This window comes from Malaya genurostris, chromosome 1, assembly GCF_030247185.1.
Source record: "Malaya genurostris strain Urasoe2022 chromosome 1, Malgen_1.1, whole genome shotgun sequence".
Taxonomy (NCBI): domain Eukaryota; kingdom Metazoa; phylum Arthropoda; class Insecta; order Diptera; family Culicidae; genus Malaya; species Malaya genurostris.
In genome coordinates, this window is record NC_080570.1 from 115,610,342 (window position 1) to 115,616,341 (window position 6,000).

Here is a 6,000-nt window from a genome sequence, read left to right on the forward strand (position 1 = left end):
TCATCGTTGTTGGCAGGATCCGGAATGCCACTTGCTGGAGTGAACGGTCAACCAGCTCAGGTGAGTCCCCATTTAACTACCCCTCATTTGGACCAAAATCTTCCGCCCAAATTTACCACAGAACAACTCTTGCCGATCTTCGCAGAGATGTGCAACAAAATGCAAAAATGTCAAACAAGATTTGACCAGATTTCTGTGTTAGGGCAATTCATTATACAATATGCCTGTTAACCCGTTAAATATTGTTTTATGGAACGCCCGCGGATTGTCGCGGAAACGAGTTGAGTTGTGTGATCTCTTGGAGCAACAATCAACAGATATCGTAGCTATCACGGAAACGCATTTAAAACCCGGAAATAACCTATACCTTCCTGGGTTTAACATAGTTAGGCTGGATCGAACCCACTCGGGCGGAGGAGGTGTCGCTCTAGCCATCAGGAAAACCATTAAATTCACCATTCAACCACACTATCGAACATCTGTTATCGAAGCCGTCGGTATCGAGGTGTCTTCCGATACTGGAAAAATTATTATTATTGCCGCTTATTGTCCGACACAGTGCTATGACGGCAATGGGATGGCAAGGAAATTTAAAAATGATCTTGCGAAGCTAACCAGAACCGACAAGAAGTTTATCTTGGCTTGCGATTTAAACGCGAAACACGAGACATGGCGAAATATCCGTAGGAATAAAAATGGGTGTCTTCTCTTCGAGGATCTACAGCTGGGTTATTACACTATCCACGCTCCGTATCAGCCGACATATCTTTCGCCTGCCGGCATCTCGTCCACCTTGGATATAGTTCTGTCGAACTTCGACTTACTGAGCCAACCAGTTACAACAAACGATCTCAGCTCTGATCATTTTCCGGTTTCATTTCAAATCGGTGGTGATATTCAGCGCGGTGAACCGCAAACCAGAAAAAACTACCACGACGTCAACTGGGTGGAATTCGCCCGGATTGTTGATCGGCATATCGATGCAACCAAAGCGTTGAATTCCACTGACGATATAGATGAAGCTTTATCCGAGCTAAAGGCCGCTATCTCTGTAGCTGAGAACCACTGCGTTAGACAGGTTCCGATCCACGGAGTATTGCTTAAAATCGACTCGATGACCAAAGCAATTATCCGTCAACGTAACAAAGTACGGCGCCAATTTCAAAGGTCAGGCGATTTATCGAAAAAATACGTTGCATCGAAATTGTCAGAGCTGATCAGTTCTCGAGTTGATGACTTGAAAAACGAAAACTTCTCGTCAATGATCCGAAGGCTAGACCCGTTCTCGCGGCCTTTCTGGAAGGTGTCAAAGGTATTAAAGTCAAAACCGAAACAAATCCCTCCGTTAACTCAGAACAACGACATTCTGGTCACACCGTTTGAAAAAGCGACCGCAATCGGCGAACACATTTTGCGCTCTCACAATCTGGGTAATTCCGTTGTCAGTCTCATGGAAGACGCAGTTCGAGAAACGATGTCCACATTGCGTAACACCCGCTGCTACGTTCCGGAAAATGTTAAGGTTAAACCCGAACAAGTTGCCGCAACAGTAAAAGCATCCAAAAACATGAAGGCGCCGGGCTTTGACTCGATTTTTAACCTTACATTAAAGAAACTCAGCCATCAGACCTACACCTTTATTGCCAATGTTTTCAACAGATGTCTCGATATAAACTACTTTCCCTCGGAGTGGAAAATCGCCAAGGTTGTACCGTTACTGAAACCATCTAAAGATCCAACGAATCCCTCTAGCTATCGTCCCATTAGCCTTCTGTCGTCGCTAAGCAAGCTCTTCGAAAGACTCATCTTAGATCGTGTTCTGTTGCACATCGAAAACAACAACATTTTCTTGCCCGAACAGTTCGGATTCAGAAAGGGACATTCCACAACTCATCAGTTGCAAAGAGTAGTGAACATCATCGACCGTAACAAGCACGTCGCAAAATCTACAGCTATGGCTCTACTGGACGTCGAGAAGGCATTCGACAACGTCTGGCACGAAGGTCTCATCTACAAGATGTATCGCTACAACTTCCCAGTGTACCTCATCAAGATAGTGCAAAACTATCTCAGTGGCAGAAGCTTCAAAGTCAGCGTGAACGGAACCCTATCGAACGGGTTTGTTGTACCCGCCGGAGTACCTCAGGGTAGTATTCTCGGACCAGTATTGTACAACGTCTACACCTCGGATTTCCCTCGACTTCCTGATGGTTGCCAATTCTGCTTCTTCGCGGATGATACAGCTATCCTTTGCAAAGGAAGGGTCACAAAACATCTCACCAAAAAGCTGCAAAACTGCCTTGATTCCGTTGTCAGCTACATGAACACCTGGAAGATAAAAATTAACGCTTCCAAAACTCAGGCGATCCTGTTTCCATACAGTCTATCTCAGCGACTCACTCCTCCAGCTGATTGCAAGATCGTGGTTGATGGGCTTCCAATCGACTGGTCCAATGAGGTGGTCTACTTGGGGCTCACTTTTGATCGTAAACTACTTTTCCGCTCGCATGTCGACAAGATAAAATCTAAATGCTCCTTGCTCATTAAATGTCTCTACCCGCTAATCAAGAGAAGGTCATCTCTTATTCGCAAGAATAAGCTAGCTGTTTACACCCAGATCATCGCTCCAGTGTTTCAGTACGCGTTGCCTGTGTGGGGGAGGTGTGCCGTTACACATCGGAACAAAATCCAAGTGCTGCAGAACAGAGCCCTGAAAATGATTCTGGATCTTCCGTGGTTCACCAGGACTTCAACAGTTCATCAACTAGCAGACGTCACTACCGTCGACGAGAAAATAACTGCAGCCAATAGAAAATTCCAAGAAAAATGTGCAATCTCAGAATATCCTCTAATTAGTTCGCTATTTTAGTATTTGTTTATAGTTTATAGTTTTAGTTGTAGTTTTGTTATATAAATCAAACTGTCTATCAGTTAAACTGTTAAAAAAAAAATTGAATCAAAATTATTAACTAGTAAATTACCGTAAATCAAAAGATGAAAAGTAACATTACTACATCACTTGACATGTAATATCATACAGAAATGTAACCAAAGAGAAACAATAAATATTTAATGTAAAAAAAAAAAAAAAAAAAAATGCGAAGTGGCATTAGTTTCACTTGTACTGTCTTACTTGCAAGAACAAGCAGCTAGCAGAGAAAAATGACTGGTCGCGGCAAAGGAGGAAAGGGACTCGGAAAAGGAGGCGCCAAGCGTCATCGTAAAGTGCTTCGTGATAACATCCAGGGAATTACCAAGCCCGCTATCCGTCGTCTGGCTCGTCGTGGTGGTGTCAAGCGTATCTCCGGTCTGATCTATGAGGAAACTCGTGGAGTGCTGAAGGTGTTCCTGGAAAATGTGATCCGAGATGCAGTAACCTACACTGAACACGCCAAGCGCAAGACCGTCACCGCCATGGATGTCGTGTATGCTCTGAAGCGACAGGGTCGCACTCTGTATGGTTTCGGAGGTTAAACGTCGTAACGAGAACACACATAACATAATACGGAAGGATAAAAGGCCCTTTTCAGGGCCACCAATATGTTTCGCAAAGAATTAGTTAGCATTTGCTGGTATTCATTATAATCTATAATCATGATGATGATGATGATGATGGTGGTGGTGGTGGTGATGATATGAGAATAGTAAGAAGTGTGCAATAGAGTAGTGAGTAGTGTGAATTCAACCGGGTTCGAAACTGACTAGATTTTTCAGTCCAACAACTAGGTTTTCAAACAAACAATTTAACCAGCAGTCGTTAGGGTGGAAACTGGTTTTCGGTTTCGCATCAAGCAAACACGACATTATTATTTCTGGTCGGTTGTGAGTTTCAAACTGCTGTTGACACTTGAGTACTACTTAACGCGCCGCTGAAAAACGTAACATTTGAGAAAAGAAATTAGTTATGTTGTTTAACATGAACTATCTTTTCGAAATCATTCATTCCCATTCAACTGTTCTGGTCAACTGTCAATGCTGTTGGCTTCGAATTTCGACTATACAACATGCAGCATTTGCTCAAAGCCGCCTAGGATAGAAAAACGATTGCTGTTGATATGTCATTGGTTGGTTTACAGTAGCATGCATGTGTATGTGTAGCAATTTGTTATTTGGTTGGTCGACCAAGTCTGTCGATTGGTCCGAAAAGTAATCGATACTTTTCTTTATTTCGAAACCAACATATTTTTGCTCCGAACAATATATTGTCCATATGGCATGGATGAATACTCCGAAACGCGAGAACAATTGTACCTGTGTTGTTCATAATTTGTTCTGTTTTTCTCGTTAGGTGTTTGTTGGCTGATGAAAGTAAAATCATCAACGAACAAAATGTGTTTGGTGATTGAATGAGGGAAATATGCGAACTTAACACTTTGTGTAGATTTGTTTGTGGCCCTTAAAAGGGCCGATTATGCTTGGCGATTCGTATGCACACACACGATCGGGGGGGTTTGGTTGTTCTCACTCAGTTTACTTGGAGCTAGTGTACTTGGTGACGGCTTTGGTTCCTTCCGAAACGGCGTGCTTGGCCAACTCTCCTGGCAAAAGCAGACGAACGGCGGTCTGGATTTCGCGAGAGGTAATCGTCGAACGTTTGTTGTAATGGGCCAAACGCGATGCCTCGGATGCAATGCGTTCGAAGATGTCATTGACGAAACTGTTCATGATGCTCATCGCCTTCGAGGATACTCCGGTATCAGGGTGGACCTGTTTCAACACTTTGTAGATGTAGATAGCGTAGCTTTCCTTCCTGCGGATCTTCTTCTTTTTCTTATCTCCCTTGGCGATGTTTTTCTGGGCCTTGCCGGATTTTTTGGCTGCCTTTCCACTGGTTTTCGGTGCCATCGTGCTTGACGGTTCTCGTACGTTCAGAGTAACTGCTTTAACTTAAATGACGCTATTTGCCATATGACAGCTCGTTTTATACCTGCTATTGAGAGCGGCGCATGGACTGCCCCTTTGTTAGAATTCCTTTTCCTGTTCGCAGAACGGGAAACAGTGAGACGATATAAAACAGAGGGTTAGTACGGCGGCAGCCAGTATTACTGAATTGGCTGTCTAGTCGTTAACAGCATCTCGTGGATTTTTTACGCAGAAACACGCACACGCAAAATGTCTGGCCGTGGTAAAGGAGGAAAAGTTAAGGGAAAGGCAAAGTCCCGCTCAAACCGTGCTGGTCTGCAGTTCCCAGTAGGCAGAATCCACCGTCTGCTCCGGAAGGGAAACTACGCCGAACGTGTCGGTGCCGGTGCACCGGTCTATCTGGCGGCAGTGATGGAATACCTGGCCGCCGAAGTGCTGGAATTGGCCGGTAACGCTGCCCGTGACAACAAGAAAACGAGAATCATCCCTCGCCATCTGCAGCTGGCCATCCGTAACGACGAGGAGTTGAACAAACTGCTCTCCGGAGTTACCATCGCACAGGGCGGTGTACTGCCAAACATCCAGGCAGTGCTGCTCCCGAAGAAAACCGAGAAAAAGGCCTAAATTGCGATTTCCGGAACATATTGGTGTTACCCCCCTTACAGAACCCGTCCTTTTCAGGACGACCACCTCACTGTGATAAAGAAATATTTAAGATTGCTTTGAATTAAAGATTGCTAAAGTTGTGATACGCCTGGAAAGTATAATGCGCAAATCAAGTATAGCGACCTTTGTTCATTTTCGTTTTCGGAATTTTACCCTGAATCGGTGTATCTACCTGATGCGAAAATGATGTCCGCTTTTTCAGTGTTTGGAAAACAGAAGACAAAATCGGTCATACCAGACGAATCGGAATTTTAGAATGATCGATGTGAGTTCAATGGCGAAAATCTTTCCCATCGATTTACCGGAAAATGCAGCCATTAAAACATCCAAACTTGATCATATAATCTTAGAGAAAGTGTCGCACGAGAAATAAGAGAATAATTTTCGTTCGTATCCGTGACGACACACCGATCCAATATAGCGCATGTATCTGTGTCATCGGTCGGCATCATCTCATGAATGGTGACGACC